Below are 19,166 nucleotides of genomic sequence, written 5' to 3'. Positions count from 1 at the left end.
GTGATTGACATCATAAGCATTGATCTATGCAATCGGGATACGATGACATGCATGAACAAAGTCATCGAGCCTGGCAACCAGGTCACGTTATCGCCTCTTACGAGACGCATGAGTTCCGAAAACAAATTCTTACACAGAAATTTCGGGGTTTTTTTTATATAGTATTACGTACTTGTATACTCTCATGTACCATTCTTGTTGGTTCCTTAAATAAAAAACGGATACCTAAAATGCTGCTAATAACAAATCACATGCACAGAATCAGGTGCAAACGGCGATACATTGTTCTAGAGGTGAGCGGTGAGGATGTGATATCAGACTTGGCTCCGTCTTCACGACCAATTGCTAGTTCTCCTACCATGGCGTTCAAACATGCCTCCCGCTGACGGCGAGACGGCGCTGGCGACCACTTCATTAAGGGAACAGGGGTGGTTTTACCTTCATCTCAGAAACATTATACAGATAAATTATCGCGATTTCTTATAACTAAGCGTCTATAATTCAGTGTGACAGTTTGAAGCCCTCTTGTTCTCCAAATGCCCCATGGAGGGGCGATGAGGTTCGAGAGTGAGCGATGGTTCCCGCTGACAGACAAAACGGTTGTTGTTGTCAGTTAACGCTGATAATTAAACACAGGAACACTGCGCCGAAACACAACAGAGAGTACCAGAAGTGATGGAAAATCAGCCACTTAATCCTGTGGCGATAAAGAGAGAAACATGATAGCTAAACAGTCCATACAAAGGAAATAATCTGTCTTAACGGGATTGCGTGTCGATTTAACCAGATAGAACAGGAAATGTGCCAGTTTTTTGCTGTTTAGCATCAGAGGGGTCACATAACTTTGGACACCCAGAATCGAATTTACCAGTTGAAGCGAACCGATACTCTTCGCGACGACCGCCCCCGTGGTGTACTGGATAGAGCGTCTGTCGGAAAGCGGAACGTTGGTGGTTCGATCCCCGGACGCGTCACACAAAAAGACGTTAAAATAAAGTACTTGTATTCTGCACGTCCCTATATTAGTGGGATAGTCTTGAACGCGACGTTAATCTCCATTTCACCTCACCTCACGTACATTGTCAAATAATGAATATTAGTAAATGGTCAAAGAGAAGGTATATCTACATTTAAATATATTTTTTCATATGTAACATTGAAACATGTAAGTATCACATTGGCGCAAATCCTCAATAGCCTGTCTTGCGAGGCAACGCAGTCATCACCCAGAGCAACGCCGACACGTGGACTGTGCCACAATGAAGCACAGATAATAGAACACAGAGTTACTCAAATTCTTCAATAATTGTTCCATTTAATCATCATTTTCTAATCAGCAGAGCTCCAGATAAGCTTTTGGTGTTGTGGGTATTTTACCCATGCATTTTAAAATCATTGGGTATCAGTAATTCTACCTGCGTATTCAAATTTCTGTTACCCACTAGTTTTTACACATGTGGGTACTTAAGTTAAATATTTAAAAACACTATTCATCTAGTCCCTGCAAACTGGTGTCGTGTGGGTTCGAGAGCTTTATAGGACTCAAAAATACCACGATACTTCCACAAGAAAGTGTGATGGCAAATGATCATGATGTAACTGTCATCGTGGAGTTTGGCAAGGTTGACGGAATGCCCCTTTATAATTTCAAAATAAGTTGCTGATTTGCTAATCGAATACGCAGGGTTACTTCACAATATTTTGACGATACGCACAAGTTTTATTTTTGTAGCGTATCTGTAATGTTCGTTCCGTATTTGATACGCTTGGATTATATTTTACTGTGTATTTCTGCATTTCTTATGCGTATTTCACGCAGATACGCAGCTTATCTGGAGCTCTGTAATCAGTGAAACTAAACACTGAATTGTACGTGCGATGGGGGTTTAACCCCTCTCTCTCTCTCTCTCTCTCTCTCTCTCTCTCTCTCTCTCTCTCTCTCTCTCTCTCAAACGACTTGTTTGGTCTCCTATTGTGTGAGCCAATCATAAGCCTTGTTTGTTTGTCTTTGTCTCTGTTGTTACTAGTGTGTCATGATATGCGTGCCCCATTGACCAATCACGGACGACATTAGAACTGCATTGAATAATACCAACAATTGTCACTTGTGGGACTAAATGCGCTTAACGAGCGGTTGAGGTCGTCTTTAGAGTTTGAAATCATTCCCAGAATGAAAGACAATGTGTCTGAGGAAGTTCAGGTCGTGAAGGAATTGCACAACGGTGTCGATGTCTACTTGGTCGGTTTCCAAGGTGTCTGTAGCAGTCGGTGACGGCATGTTGACCCTCACGGCGACTAACAATGACCAACTGTGACCAGGCACAGATTATGGAACACAAAGTTCTTTCTTCAAATTCCTCAACGATTGTTTCATTTAATCATTATTTTCTGATATCGCTCGAATCACTATCGAGTAACCATTTCTTGTGTGTTTCAATTTTAATTTTCAATGTTTGTTGCCCGGCAGTGGACTGTAGGTTATCAAAAAAGCACGCTGCTTTAAAGAATATTCAGCTAATACCACAAGCGTATAGTTGACAAAGTCATCTATATCCCCCGCCCATTTTAACACGTTATGGTCCCAAACCAGGTAACTGACCCAACATTTCTCTTAGCCCATGTCAAAATAGCTGCAATGGACATTCTAAAATAAACATTTCTAAAACTCCTTAATATCAAATGGCCCATTTCAGTATGCGCTTTATATATAGACATGCAATGTTTGGCAAGGAAATATTTAACAGTTTATTTGTTATACTCCTTAAGTAAACCAATCCTATATTAAAACTTAAATCAAACTTGTTGTCATGAAAACATAAACAATAAACATTTCTAAAAGTGCTATATATCAAAAGGCACCAGTTGAGTATGTGCCTGGTAGACATGCAAAGTTTTGTAAGAAAGTATTCAACAAATTTTGAGTTATGCTCCGGAAACGAACACCACCCCTATAGAACCTAAATCCAACTTATTGCCATGGAAACGTAAAAAACAAAAATTTCTAAAATTCCTAAATAGCAAGAGGCACCAGTCCAGTATGTGTCTGGTAAACATGCAAAGTTTTTGTTGGAAAGTATTGAATGGGTTTTGAGTTATTTCGGGACGCACACACGCACACACACACGGACGGAACCCATTTCTATATCCCCCGCCAACTTCGTTGGGGCGGGGGATAATGAAGTGAGGTGAAAAATGGGTTTAACGTCGCGTTTAAGATTATTGCACGTATATAGCGACGTGCATGTATGTGTGTGAGTGTGGCTGTTTGTACTAGTCCGGACTGATGCCGATTTTAAAGTGCCAGCCCACTCAGATACCCTGCCGCAATTTCCTGAATACCCCGCTCAGACACAGTATACAGACTCCGAGCCGACCAGTCCTTGTTTTAGTCCTTTACTGCCGAGCGCCAGACAGGGTAACAACAAGTACCATCTTTTAACGTCTTTTGGTATGACGCGGGCGGGGATCGAACCCCGGACCTTCCGCTCTATACAATGATAAACCAAGAGACATTAACGTTAAACTTGGGTGGCCAAATGGATAATGATTTCACTTGTGAGGGACACGTTTTGAACTCCATCTTCGGTACCAGTAAGGTTTTTGTTGCCAATCCTGACGACTACTCGCGTTCCAGACTATTGCAGGTATATAGCGACGTGAATGTACGTGTGTGTTCTGCTTGTACTAGTGCGGACTAGAGCCCCGATACCATGCCGTAGTTTAACATAGATACCCTCTCAGACACAGTATACTGACTCCGAGCCGACCAGTCCTTGTTTTGGCCCCTTAATGCCGAGAACCAGACAGGGTAACAACAATTACCACCTTGTAATAGTTAAGTATCATCTTTAGGTATGACGCGGCTGTGGATGGAACCTAGCCTTGCCTCAAGGCTGTATTGAATGGTGAGTTCATTGATGTATAGTAATTCTATCCTTATAATAAGCAAGTCTAGACAAGTGGACAAGAATTCCAGTCTCTTATAGGTACAACTTGTTCTTATTATTTGTATGATCAAGAAATTATGATTAAAAATAAAATGAAATAAAAAAAAAATAATTAAAAAAATAAGAAAAAAAAAATAATTTAAAAAAAAAAAAAAAAAAATGTCTACATGTAACCAACGACCTTCTGCTGCCCGGACAGACGCTCAGATCAGGCCGTCTGATCACACAAAGGCAAACAGACCCTCTAATTAATTTTGTCCAGGTGTCACACAATGAAACCGTTTTGCTTGACAGTGGAGTTGTCCTACTTTAAACAGTAAGCGGTATATCGATTTCACGAAAGCGTTATAATTATTCTGCTGACACCTCATAAAATCCACACAACAAGTTTCTGAGATAAAAAAAACGATGCAGATTTCAACCTGACGACGACATGTGTAACAGAGACTACGCGACAACATAAAAAAACTCTTATTCATCATGAATCACGGGTAAGATGTTTATCTCGCGAATCACGTGATCCCACACATGCTATTGCGAGAAACGGCGAGAACAGCTTGCATAATTGCATTAATAATGCAAAAGATTGCATCTCAATGTCCACGTTACAGAAGCGAACGTTGTGTTTGACAATACACATTGACCCCCTTCAACCCAGATTTTTGCAAATGAAAAGCACTGGTGATATCATCTCTGCGGGGTATGCATGAAAATATGCAAAGAAATTAACAGTTATCTGAGATCAGGGAGAGAATTTCTCCATGATTACTTGTAACACGTCGAGCAGTGGAGTAGCCTAGTGGTTAAAGCGTTCGCTCGTCACGCTGAAGACCCGGTTCGATTCCCGACATCGGTACAATGTGTGAAGCCCATTTCTGGTGTACCCCGCCGTGATATTGCTGGAATATTGCTAAAAGCGGCGTAAAATCAAACTCACTCACTCACATGTGACACAGCATGGCCTTGGACTCCATGTGGGTGATACAGAGCTTCAAGACATCTCCCTGTTGTATTCATGGTTTAGTTGACCAGATGTAGCATGGTCATGACTATCGATGATGTTGAGCATCCCAGCGGGAGTCGGAGGGAGCAAGCAACATCCCCACCCACCTGCTCCCCGTTTGAAAGTACCGTATATATTTTAGGATTGTAATGACAGAAAGTTGTCATCGTCATCAAAGGTAGATAATCAGTGTGCGAAATGTCCCACCCCTTACTCCAGGGTATAAAGCAAAATGTGAACATACATAACTGACCTCCACCCCCTCCCGCCCTCCGCTCGCACCCCACCCCCACAACACTAACACCACCACTCCTCCGTCAAAGCCAGTGAATAACCAGTCTCGATTATCTGCCGAAACAAATTTACAGATTTCATTTGGCGTAAAGAGTAAAATAGACTAAAATATCAATGGATCACGGAAATGACACCAGGGGCCACTTGCACAAAGCGATCTTAGCGCTCAGACTATCGTAAGCCTATGTTAGAGTATGGGAGTTACAATCATCTTAGCGCTGAGATAGCTTTGTGCAAGTGGGCCCAGGTGTTGCCGAGCATTTCCGGTAGCACCACCACTCACACAGATGCATACAAAGATATGTGTTGTTTGTTGCCGCACCCCCACCATACAATGGCGACCTCTAAACAATCGAGTCTGGACCAGACCTCCAAATGATAGCGAGACTATATCAGACAATACAGCTTTTTGGTAGATGGGATGTCAAAACCATTAAGACGCATATCTTTGCCTATATTTATAGTCGCATCCATCAGTTGTTTTAAGTAAATACCCTTTTCCCGGATTCCCAATGTCACGTTAATGTTTCTTTTAAAATTAACCTCATCTCCACAACTTACTTTTTAACTTAAAGTACAGTCACTCAAAGTAGCTATTTATGAACCGAAATCATAGGAAAGGACCGACAGGTGGTCGGTCTCCCAGACCCTACAGAATAAGTTATAACCTGAATCCAATTCAAGACTAGAATGATTTCGCAAGTCTAGATAGCCTCAGCTCTTAAATTAAGCATAGTCCTGGGCTCCATTTGGATTTTATTTTTTATTTTGTAGACATATATTTTTAAATAAGATGACTATATTTCTAAATGTTAATCTAGACAGACAGGCTAAGCGTTTCAGCATATTGGCCGTCATTGCTGGATCACGAACGCTGGTTCATCTTGTTTAAGTGCATTGCCCCTGTTGATTCACTGTCTACCTGTCTTGCTTCATCCACGTTTCATCTGCATCGTTGACTAATTGCATTACGTCTTACTTCATTTCCATAAAAATAGTGATGATAATAATAACAATATTGACATGTACATAGCGTCCTTTCCACATGGCGCCTTATAAACCTATAAACTAATAGTCGGAACAATTATTACCCCAATCAGTGGATCAGTGTACTAAAAAGCGCAATCTCAGCTCCCTGGGGAGTATTCAAAATTGCATGTTTATTTTGACAGAACAAAACTGTAAAGTAGAAGAAAGTTAATTCAAGCCAGAAAATGCGACGTAGATGTTAATTTCTCCTTTGTAACCTTATATTAACACTATTGTAACATTTGCAATGTTATTCATTCATAGTTATAATCTTAACTCGGAAGGACAGTGAAATACTTCGCGGAATGAAATAAGCCAGAACTGGCATGATCTAAAGCGTGCTCACGTGCATGTATTTGATTGTCATCATCCTCGGTAATTTTGTAGCTGTGATAATACATGATTGTTGGGCTTGTCGCAGATGACGTAGCGAATAAGTAAACAATCTGAATCATCTTATAATCGGTGGTTTGAAGTGGCGTGAATGATGTTGTTTCTTTTGCATCATCAGCATTGTTATCAGGCCTTCGCAGTGTCGTCTGTTGCAAAAAAAGATGGCCGCCAGATTCCAGAACGAGGCGGAACATTGTACTTTCAAGATATTCTTCACAGATACTGACATAATGCCGAAAGAACAAGGGTGTGTCAGTTATTGTGACAAAGTGTGATGTGTTATGCTAAAATTGTTCAATTAAAAACTACAAAACATGATTGTACGAGCAAAACGTGTAAAAACGGACAACAAAGGCGATAGATACTGAAAGTGTTACACGCTTCACATGCCTTGAAATGAACATATTGGTAAAATTTGCGGGTGACTGCATGGAGAAAAGCTCTGGAGGCATTTAGTTCATGCTTCATCAACAATGAAGGAACCGACAGTTGCAGTAATGTAAATTTTAGCTATCCGCTGATTTGGGATGATAAACACGCACAATCGTCGACAGTTGGCTCAGGAATTTAAACGGGTTTTTTTTCTTTCGTGTTCGTGGTTACATCTTCAAACAAAATATGAGGTAGAACAACCACGTTTGGTAATGCTCCAAAGCAACCATGGCAGTTGAACTCTGATACCGGAAGTTGCAATGTCGTCTGCTTCTTTTGTTGGTGAAGATAGCATCAAAGGTGGTGGGAGGTTTTGTAATGCTTTCCTATCTTACAGAAGGCACCTAATGTATTTGGTAACAGATTCACGTCAAGTTATTTTGAACCACGTCAACATGATAACATCTTGGATCGCCTGTTCCGTCTTGTTCATGTTTTTCCTTTGCTTTGATTCAAAGACGTGAGTGAGTGCGTATGGTTTTACGCCGCTTTTAGCTATATTTCAGCAATATCACGGCGGGGGACACCAGAAATGGGCTTCACACATTGTACCCATGTCGGGAATCGAACCCGGGTCTTCGACGTGACGAGCGAACGCTTTACCCACTAGGCTACCCGACCGCCCCTCAAAGACGGGAGATGGACCTGTCTACTGAAGAATGAGATAATACCACATCATAAATAAATGCGACAAAATTCATTCCATAATCACAAGGAATCTCTGAGTCTAGTGCACGACTCCGACTGTATCATGACGATGCGTTTATGAATCACCATCAGGTGTCCGCGAAAAGGTGAGTGTACCCTGCTTCATCGGTAGCAACCGTCACACACACATGCAAAGGCAAGTAAATTGTTACGCTGAAAAAACACAGGAACATGTGTTACAAGTCAACATACTCGTCACGATATGGCTGAAATATTGCCGATGTGACGTAAAGCTTTAACTCACTCACTCACTACAAGTCAAAATAGGAAATTAGCGGACATCAGTTTTGTCAATGATGTGTCAACTGTGGAAATGTCCTTATGTCAACCAGAAAACCTTTTGAAAGCTTTCATGAGTGAAACTACAATGTCCATGACTCGGCCACTGGATTGTGTGTTGACCCCAACATATGTGGACTATGTTTATGTGTGAAATGCGCCGTCAACAACCCAATGTTCTGGGGTATAATTTCGAATCTCTGACTAAGACGTTTGTCCTGCTCTCGGAGCAGAAATATGATTATTTAGAGAAGGGGACTTATTTCCCTACTGACTAAAAAAAATTAGGGATCATAAATAATTTTGGGGATATTTTTATGAAATGATGAGCTAAGTCTTCACTGCAAACAAATATATATAAAAATATCATAAAAAAAACACCAGACAAATTATTTCCACAAGTGAAACGTGCGACTCCATTTACTCGAATTATTGTTTATAACTATGCGAAATAATTGTCCGGGTTAAATCATTATCGACGCAATGATCTGATATTGGCATTCCTCTTGTCTCGAATTACGGATAAGACGATATATCGTTTGGATTTTGCGGGGTTTGAGTCAACGAAATTTCAGTCTATATATTTCCCTTACATTTATTCCCAGAAATAAAGTTATCTTATTTTAAATTATATATCTACAAAATAAATCCAAATGGAGCCCAGAACAATGCTTAATTTCGGGCTAGATCTGAGTCAAACTAGACTTGCCAAATCATTCTAGACTTGACAATACCGACAATGAGTGCCGACAAAATCGTTCCCTTGTCCAAGGAAATGCATGGAAGCATAAACGGTTCAAGTGATCTTAACGCGTAAAATCTAAAGATACAAATCTTGGCTATATACATGTATTCTAGAGACATAGTTATATAACCCATCGTCAGCCTTAAATAAACCACAAATTGACTTAACAGATCCTGAAATCGTCCGATCAGCCTGAGTGAGCAAGCGATGCAAGGGGGGGGGGGGGGGGGGGGGGGGGGTGACAGGTGCCATCTTGAAGACATCCATCCGCTTGTGTCAGCCATTTCTCAAATCAACATGTCTTTGTTTTTATTTTCTCATTTTGTTAGAAAAAATTGCGAATGAATTATATAATTTATGTACCTTAAACAGACAGGTGCCAGAGATAAAATTTAAAAAAAGAGAAGATTTATCGGCCTTAGTCTGTCTTACAGACCCTGATACATTTATATCAACTACAGCCCATGCAAGTCTATAATGTTTGGCAAGTCTAGATTACTGCAGTATCAGTATCTGAAAATGAAGAGAATCACTGGGCTCCCTTTTTATTAGATTTTTATTTTCTGTATGATATGTTCATTTCAGAGACTATATGTTAGTCTATATCGGCCTGTGTAAACATATATTCCTTACGATCGATTTTGTGAAAAGGGCTTTAAAAACTTAACACAGTTTAATCACCTGTCTGAATTGTTTCTACTGACTGAGTGTAAACTCAAAAACGCATTTCCGTATGATACTGATACCGGAATAGACACGTGATGCAACTTGCTGCTCAGGCACGGCGTGTCTCTTCGCCTGCAGCATGGTAGACGCATCACCTACAGATGATGATACAGGTCTCCGCCGCAGCTGTGTGCCTGGTCGGCCACTGTTAAGCTGATCAGCTGAGACTGTTTTACACACTCTACGCATGGCCTGCTGGTGAATATGACATTATAATTACCGACTGACAGGAACTGAATATCTTCATGTGTTTTCTTTCGATTATTGTGGCTACAACTCATCCCCAATGCCATAAACAAACACTCGACATTCGAGTGTCTTGAAACTGGTATAGACGTTTTTTAAAACGCTGATGAAGTAATTTGACAGAGCGGAATCAGGCATCAGTTAAATCCCTCCCCTCGCCACCCTTCATTTCTGCCAAGAACACGAGATGTTATTTTAGGTTTATCATCTAATTATATCGCAAAGCCTTGTCAGGAATGGCCACAAATTTGTCAGACGTCTGCAGCCTTGATGAACTGTGAATGACTATACAATCTAACCTGGCACTGCCAGTTATTGTGAACTTACATACCGATGACACTATCAAACTGCACCCATGTGATAACAGAAACAAAAAAGAAACTAACGTTTTTTTGTCTGCCGTTTATAACATTAAGGAAACGGAAATAATATTCAAAGCATTTTACATTTTCTCTTCATATTTTTTCTATTAATCGAATGCGCTAGTTTTGTAATTACATTTTGCGTCAGTCCTAGTGAATTCTGCGATTCCGATTGCGGAAATATTTACAAAAAACGTAACTTATACCGCAGAATTGCACACAAAGTAAGCGCCCTTGTTTGAAATCTAAATGCCCTAATAATTCATATCATTGGCAAGTACATGTCCTAACAGTGATAGACGTATGACATTCATGTTGAAGCACACATTCACTGAACATTTTCCGTGAGTTATATTTACCGATAAAAAATCCCGATGAAATTGTCCGTGTTTTTGACGTCAAAACAAAATTGACGGAAGTGGTCGTGATTGTTCATACGCAGACTGTTTCAAAGATTATGTCAGTTTATTAAAGTAGTTTTTCAATGTACATACAGTTCATGTGCTTAAAAGGGCATCTGCGGTAGGAACTAACGCACAATAGTGGGCGGAGCTTATACGAGTGATCTGACAGGTGAATATGACGTCATGATAACACACACGTTTCATTGGTTAATGCGTAAACGGGTGACGTCATGTTAAAACTCACCCACGTGAACCTTTTGACAACAAAGACGTAAGTTTTAATGGTAATACATATCTATCAAACGATTCCAAGACTTTTCAACAAAAGCGTAGGTCTTTGGTTTCAAAACCTACCTGCCATGTCCTCTTCACATCTTCATAAAATGATACGGCGGAATGACCACGATTTGTCCAACGCATTCCAACATGGAAATTATAGATGTTCTCGTTCTGAGCTATATTCTAGATCTCTGGACGAGAACGTTGGTTGGTTGGTTGGTTTGTTGTTTAACGCCGCACTCAGCAATATTCCAGCTATATGACGGCGGTCTGTAAATAATCGAGTCTGGACCAGACAATCCAGTGATTGATATCATGAGCATCGATCCACGCAATTGGGATCGATGACATGCATCAACCAAGTCAGCGAGCCTGACCACCCGATCCCGTTAGTCGCCTTTTACGACAAGCATAGTCACCTTTTACGGCAAGCATGGGTTGCTGAAGACCTATTCTACCCCGGAATCTTCACGGGTCTGGACGAGAACGAAATGCGTTTGTATGAGCAGTGGAATTTGAACAAAAGACATAATATGTGTTGGGGCACCAATCGTTATCCTGTGGTGTACGGTATATCTGCAGTTTATAAATAGAATTTCTCACAATATATACAGCAATCGGTGATTTCAACAGTGTTTTTCTTTGTCGTGTTCGTCTTGCCTCATCTGGAATCTGGATGACAACGATCGTGTGAAAAAACCTGGAAATGGTAAAAAATATTTTCAAAGTAGTTTTTGGTCGTTTCCGTGACAATTTGGCAAAGTCACACTTGTCCGATGAAGCTCCTCGTGCCGAAGTAACTCGATCAGTGAAACTTGGCGGGTCCCAGTGACCCAGATCCCAATTTCGGCATGCCAAGTGTCATTTGCATAAGGCCATCCATATTTTTTGTATGTGTTTCTCCCCTCAAGCCTAAACTAACCAGCGAGCGGGCGGACGAAATAAAATATATTACTTATCAAAAATGTCTTTCAATAATTGTGTAAGTTATTTTATGACATTTAAAAAAAGAAGTTTAGATACTTGGTACTAGAATCTAGTCTATGAATTAATTGATGATGTAGATCGATTCGCTTTGCTTTAGAAGCGAATTTTTAATAAACAACGGAACAAGGATAAAGCTGACCTGGTTCTTTTATGACGGTGCAATGGTAGATCTAGTAGTATTTCTTTTATTAGATCTGTGCGCAATGTTCCACAGCGGTAGCAAAATTAAGACACGAAAACATTATATAATTTCACGTCGGAATGGAAATAAAAATATTAAAATACGGACAGCCTCACAGACTTCGAAACGATGTTCAAATAAATATTTGTTCACATTAATTCTGTCATGTGCGTGAAAATGGGTTTCAACATTATTTTATCAAGCTTACATTCAGGTCGCTGGCGCATCTGTCATAATGTGCCTCAACAACCTTCCTGGTCAGTTTAATTCAACAATGTTATACACACGGCCTCATTCACGGCGTCATCGCAAAGATTCCTTCCAAATACCCACCAAGTGATCAGGGTTACGACCTTGGGATGAATTAATAAATTAATTTGCACTTTTAGGTACTTTTTCATTGCACTGCCGATTTATTTTATTACTTTCTAAAACTTTTTGTTTTTCCCTTTCTGAATACGCGATCTCCTAGCAACCACGCCTCATGAGCGCATCGAGTCAATTGCTGCTTACAACTGTCAAGAACTTGCAATTAAAACTGGCAATTTCGCTTGTCTTCAGTATGAGCAACAAAACTATTTCACGTGAAGCCTAATTTGACGAAGAGTTGTTCGAGATAATCAGGGAGCCTTTGGTCATTTCGATTATGACATTGGTGACTTTATCGTGGAGAAAGTTCCAATTCAAGATGACATCATTCCGATTCACAACTTGAATCGACAAGATGGCGCCTCTCTTCCCGCCCTTGCAAGTGCAACAGAAACTTTGACAAATTCAGTGCCGATTCTTGGGAGTAGTGAATCAGTGTCACAGCGAGATTTCATTGTGGAACCAGATAAAGCCGAATATGTATGTTCACACTTCTTTTGTCAACCATGCGTGACACGGCACAGGCAATCGCAGTTAGGTAATGGTGCGGCCACCATGTTGCAGAAATTCGTCGATTCGAACACATTGCTTCTGGACTGAGCTAAATAAACGAAGTCTTCGGAGAGATCGCAGCTACTTGGACTTGAAGAAACGGATATTAAACGTTGCAGTAGATGAAGTATTGGTGTGGACTAAACGGAAAAGGGTTCCCAGATTGTATTTTAAAACTTGTGTATAAAGTTTATCCAAATAACCCGAACAAGAAATACATGGGACAAGTGTGGATCTAATGATCAAATTCAATTTTGTGTGTGAAAATTCTGTGTAGGAAAAGGACATTCATAATTAAAGATGTCTTGGAATATGTGTATTGGAGTTTTCGTTTATCGTAAGTACAATATTATCTGGATACGCCTTATGTAGGTCAAAACATTAAGTATATTCAGTTACTTATTTACCAGTTGCTTATGTGCATTGTTATGTTGATACACGTGACATATTCATCTATTGTAGTCAAGCTGAGAAATATTGGCGCAACTTCTGGTGCTTCAAATTAGGCCCCTTCCTAAAAACTAGTTGAAAAATCTCTGTAATAATTTCAGTTTTATGAATATACACTGATTACTGTGTGGCACAAATCTAAATGTGGAATGCAAATGACCAAAATTAAACAAATATCTGTAATTTTCGGATTGAACTGAAAGAATCGTGTTGTCAATTTCGTATTTAAGTATCGTTACTGTTACATTAACCGAAACCGATGTTCTGCCGTAAAAAATATACAACACAATACACTTTGACCACAAATACATTGAATGTGTCACATGTACACATGACCATGTGCTTTGCTATTTATAGCGCAAGCGTAAATAAGCTCCGCCCACTGTGATTGATGCAGACGTCAAACACGATCGATTCAGAAAATTTATTGACTTATATCTTGATATGGAGCCATTTGTTGTATCCATTGTTTGTCATTCAAGTTGATACGAAGTTTGACGGTCAATGGTGATCTTGTTCCCGAATGGTTATCAAAAAGCTTCTCCCGACACTCGGTTGTGTTTACATTGTCAGTCATTGTTCGAAACTGAAACACCGCTTACTTACTTACTTTGGAGATTTAACGTGCGCTTTCCGACTGATGCGTATTTCGCACACGGAGAAACACCGCCACCTTGCGGGCTATTTATAGTCAGGGTGGGGCAAATTTGTTCCACTATGACCACTAGAAAACATATATCCTCAGAGCTCCAGATAAGCTGCGTATCTGCGTGAAATACGCATAAGAAATGCAGAAATACACAGTAAAATATAATCCAAGCGTATCAAATACGCAACGAACATTACAGATACGCTACAAAAATAAAACTTGTGCGTATCGTCAAAATATTGTGAAGTAACCCTGCGTATTCGATTAGCAAATCAGCAACTTATTTTGAAATTATAAAGGGGCATTCCGTCAACCTTGCCAAACTCCACGATGACAATTACATCATGATCATTTGCCATCACACTTTCTTGTGGAAGTATCGTGGTATTTTTGAGCCCGATAAAGCTCTCGAACCCACACAACACCAGTTTGCAGGGACTAGATGAATAGTGTTTTTAAATATTTAACTTTAATACCCACATGTGTAAAAACTAGTGGGTAACAGAAATTTGAATACGCAGGTAGAATTACTGATACCCAATGATTTTAAAATGCATTGGTAAAATACCCACAACACCAAAAGCTTATCTGGAGCTCTGCATCCTCGTCTCAGCTAGTATTTCGCACTTGGCTGCCTTACTTAGACCTTTGCTCAAAACATACTTGTTTGACCAGTCCATGAAATACACCTTTTTCTTTCATATTGATTTATAAATACGACTTTAGAAGTGCATTTACACCTAGGTATTTGCATGTACATTTAAAGACATACGTTTATTTTCAGTACAGTTTCCCATTCCATCCCATTCTACTGAAGGAAAAGTTTGAAATTAATAATGATCGTAAGTCAATGAAAATAATGGAATTATTTGTCATAAAAGGAAAAATATATTCTTTGTATTGAACTTCAAAAATGTAACCAGCAAAATCTTTAAATAAATGGTTTTCAGTTATTTTTTCTTTTCTTTTTTTTTCTTTCGGCCTAGATAAACTACAGCTTGGAGGGAAGATATACAAATTAAAATGGTGAAAAAAGAACCACAAGAATGCTTTGATTTTGCTCTTAAAAAAGTATGTATTTTTTAAAGATCTATTTCATACTAGGGATACAAAACAAAGTAATACCACTATCCCTGATCAAAGTATTTGATAATTTAGATAATGGAGAGTGAAAAATACATAAATATTACTATATATACTATCAAAACGATACCCCATTTGCACTGAAAACAGTTTGTCTTTCAAAAATCAATTATCTATATATTGTGAGTAGATCTGATTACTTAGTTGTTATAAACTGAACCATTGGATATTCTAATAGATGGAGCTAAAATGTTAAAAATCTAGGTTGTTTAATATTGGGTACATTTTGACAGCTTTATCACTGTAAACCATTCCATTCCCTTACTCAACTATATGCACATTATTTTCTTGGAATATCAAGCCTTCAAACAGGTGTGAAAACCACATGTCATCATACCAAAATTTGAAAAAATTGCGCCAAATATTCTGCCAGTGTTAGTCAAGTGATACGTGTATCCATGATGTGACGTCATCTACGTCATAACGCGCGCGCGTGGTCAAATCACGCGCACCTGTCCAGACGACAAATCCACAGTGGCGGGAAATCACCGACCGAATAAAGTTGCAAATTGTAACGAAAAAAAGAGTTTACTGAGTTTGCTGACATTTCAGATAACATATCAAACAAGAGTTGAAGACTTGCAATAGATTATCATAAGTTAATCGAGGGTACAGTGTACATCAATAATTTGTAAATCTAATATGGCAGAATGTTGGAAATACGAGCTGTCGTTTTATGATGATATATTCAATTTATTTTCTGAGGAGATTAGTAATGTGTAGTTGATGTTATATATGCATACACAATTGGTTATCAATTATCTTCTACAATTACTGCAGGATCCATGTACATTCGACTCACGGAAAATACTATTTCAGCAAGCCAATCAGAGCGCCATTGTCATAGTTTCAATGAAAGGAAAAAGAAATCGAAATCGAACATTTCAGCACAGCGTATCCATAAGCGGTTAACCCAAATGCATAAAGGTATTGGTGCCATCATTGTAGAAGATATGTTGATGTGTTCAGTAGTTGTATTATGTTTGTATCGCGTGTACCGTCGACAGAAACGGGGGTCGACCTACCACATGTGAAACCGACCTTGACACAATTTGTTTACAATATGGCGTCGACTCACGTTAGATGTCGTGGGCACACTTTTGAAATCTTTTGCGACAAAATGCCAAACGGTTAGTGCAATTCATTCACGCTGTCAGGTAGTTTGAGCAATCACACATGACTCTTAGTCATTTCATACGAAAAAAACAGCAGTTATTTGTCGAAACGGGCGAGCATGAAAGACAACTGGTAGACAAGAAAGCGGCACAGCTATGATGCGAACGTGCCCTAGCTGTCGATCACTTCGGGCTTGGTCATTCAACGTTATGTTTTGATCATGAACTTCCTGCCCATAAATATACACTATGCCACCTTTATATTAACGATCATAGCTATCTTTCCATATCTTAGAATTGATTTTTTTTTCTGTAAATCAGCATCATGAACAGAAAGACAACCTGCCCTGCCGTTTCGTCTCTAGAGCCGTGCGAAATCGCCATGACACGGGCGATAAAAATATGCAATACTTGAACAAAAAACTTTCGTTGCGGATATAATGTTTGTAGTCTTACGCCAATAGCTGTGTTGTGGGGAAAAGTAAATATTACTGACCCGTCTGATCAATTTCTTTTTCAAATTGGCAGGCTGATGTTATAGATCTAATATTTCCGTGTATGTGGCATGGGTGCATAATAAAAATGTCGCCGTCATTCCCGTGAAATTCAACATGGCAGAAAAAGGTCGAGAAGAGCGGTAAACACTTTACTAATCTCACCATATTTCGCAATCCGTAGCATTGTATACAATATGAGTTACACGATATTAAAGCTGAGATGATTAGGGTGATGATGGTTATAATTTTGATTTCGTGCATTCAGTGTTTGACATCTTAATTCACAGTTGAATCGGGACATTTTCACGGGACCATACATAGTCCCGTGGAACAATATGAGGGTGTGAAAAGTGAGGGGACCATATATGTACCGTGGCACCAAGAGGGTAAAAATCTGACCAGAAGCCAGACAGAGGTGGTCCATATAAAAAAAATTAAAGAATTTCCTTTTTATTTCCTTCGTATGTACCCATGAAAACAGCAAGTTGATTATTTTTTTAAATCTTTGATCGAGACCGTCACAGCACAAAGAGTTTAGGAACAAAATGGTTTAGAGAAAAATAACGGAACGTATTAAATAAAATTGCAAAACAATACGTTATTAAGTCACTAAAGATACATTATAGGTTAACACGTATTAAAGCGAAATACACCGGAAGCAGGAAGCAACGGTAACAATTTGTATAATATAAATGGGCGGTCGGGTAGCCTAGTGGTTAAGCATTCGCTCGTCACGCCGAAGACCCGGGTTCGATTCCCGACATGGGTACAATGTGTGAAGCCTATTTCTGGTGTCCCCCGTCGTGATATTGCTCGAATATTGCTAAAAGCGGCGTAAAACCATACTCGCTCGCTCGCTATAATATAAATATATATATCTATTATCCCACTATTTTACAGTAAATGGGCCTATGGCTACGACACTTTTATATGCTTAAGAGATATATGTTCAGTGAGTGAGTATATTTTTACGCCTCTTTTAGCATTATTCCAGCAAAATCACGGCGGGGAAGACCAGAAATGGGCTAGACACATAGTACCCTTGTGAGGAATCGAACCTGGATCTTCGGCGTGAAGAGCGAACGCTTAAACCACTGGGTTTCCCCGACGCCCAAAATATGTTCAGACTTGGCGGGAGTGAATAGTGACTGTCCTTTTATTTATTTATTTATTTATTTTATTTATTTTATATATATATATATATATAATCCACATTTGTGAAATTAAGAGTGAGGTGAAATGGGCTTTAAGGGCGCGTTCAAAATTATTGCACTTATATGGCGTGCGTGTGTCTGCCTGTACTAGTCCAGATTGATATCGGATTTATATTGCTAGCCTTTGAGATTCCATGCTACAGTTAAACAAGAATACCCCACTCAAACACAGTAATATTCCGAACCGACAGTCCTTTTTTATCTCTTAATGCCGAACGCCAGGCAGGGTAACACCAAGTTTAACATCTTTAAGTATGACGCAGAATGGGATCGAACCACCGACCTTCGTACTCCGGGCAGGCGGATCCGTGAACCCATTTATAAAACTACAAACCCCTGAAAAGGCCCAGGATAATCTAACATGTAGTCCCAGAAACAATGTTATCTTATCTATTAAAAAAATTAAAAAATTAAAAAATATAATCCAAATGGAGCCCAGAACAATGCTTAATGCTAGAGCTGAGGCAATCTAGACTTGCGAAATCATTCTAGACTTGAGTTGGTTTTCTTTTTAAATTCATTTTCTATGGTCTGGGAGACTGTCTGGACAAGTTTGTAGACAGACTGTAGGTTTAGACTCTACGTTCAGGTGTACCCTGACGGTTGTTATACACGTGAGTGCGCTGGTATATACAGCCATGAGATGTCTATCAGGCTCAAGTCCCACAATCAATCAAACCTTAAACCTGAAATATTTCTTCAGCTGTTGTGAGTTTTAGGCACGGTGAAAGATGAAAGGAACCAAGGTCATTGCAGAGATCTTTCATTGTTCAGACTCCAAACTAGTTTCCAGCTCATGGACAATTAACTTATCCCGTGATCATGGCAACTGGTGCACCCATCTCAGGGATCTTTGTGCTATGGGCGTATTTTTATCTTCAGTGCATGGCGCCCCGTAACTTACCCACGCATCATCAGCATCTTCATCAGCAGAGTGAATGAGTGAGTGAGTATGGTTTTACACCGCTTTTAGCAATATTCCAGCAATATCACGGCGGGGGGACACCAGAAATTGGCTTCACACATTGTACCCATGTCGGGAATCGAACCCGGGTCTTCGGCGTGACGAGCGAACGCTTTAACCACTAGGCTACCCGAATGCCCCTCATCAGCAGTGATTCGCTTTTACAATATAATTAATTCAAATATTTTGTTGATGTTA

At 39.6% G+C, this 19,166-nt stretch overlaps 1 protein-coding gene across 1 annotated transcript in view; it reads right to left on the bottom strand.

Annotated features, from left to right (window-relative positions):
* LOC139466722 (lactadherin-like) overlaps positions 1 to 19,166 on the bottom strand; it is a 275,034-nt gene that overhangs the window by 175,278 nt on the left and 80,590 nt on the right. The window lies entirely within an intron of this gene.

This window comes from Haliotis cracherodii, unplaced genomic scaffold, assembly GCF_022045235.1.
Source record: "Haliotis cracherodii isolate W230 unplaced genomic scaffold, xgHalCrac1.p SCAF_19, whole genome shotgun sequence".
In the NCBI taxonomy this organism is placed as follows: domain Eukaryota; kingdom Metazoa; phylum Mollusca; class Gastropoda; order Lepetellida; family Haliotidae; genus Haliotis; species Haliotis cracherodii.
Note: the sequence above shows the minus strand (reverse complement) of the source record. Positions and strands in the feature narration are given on the sequence as shown.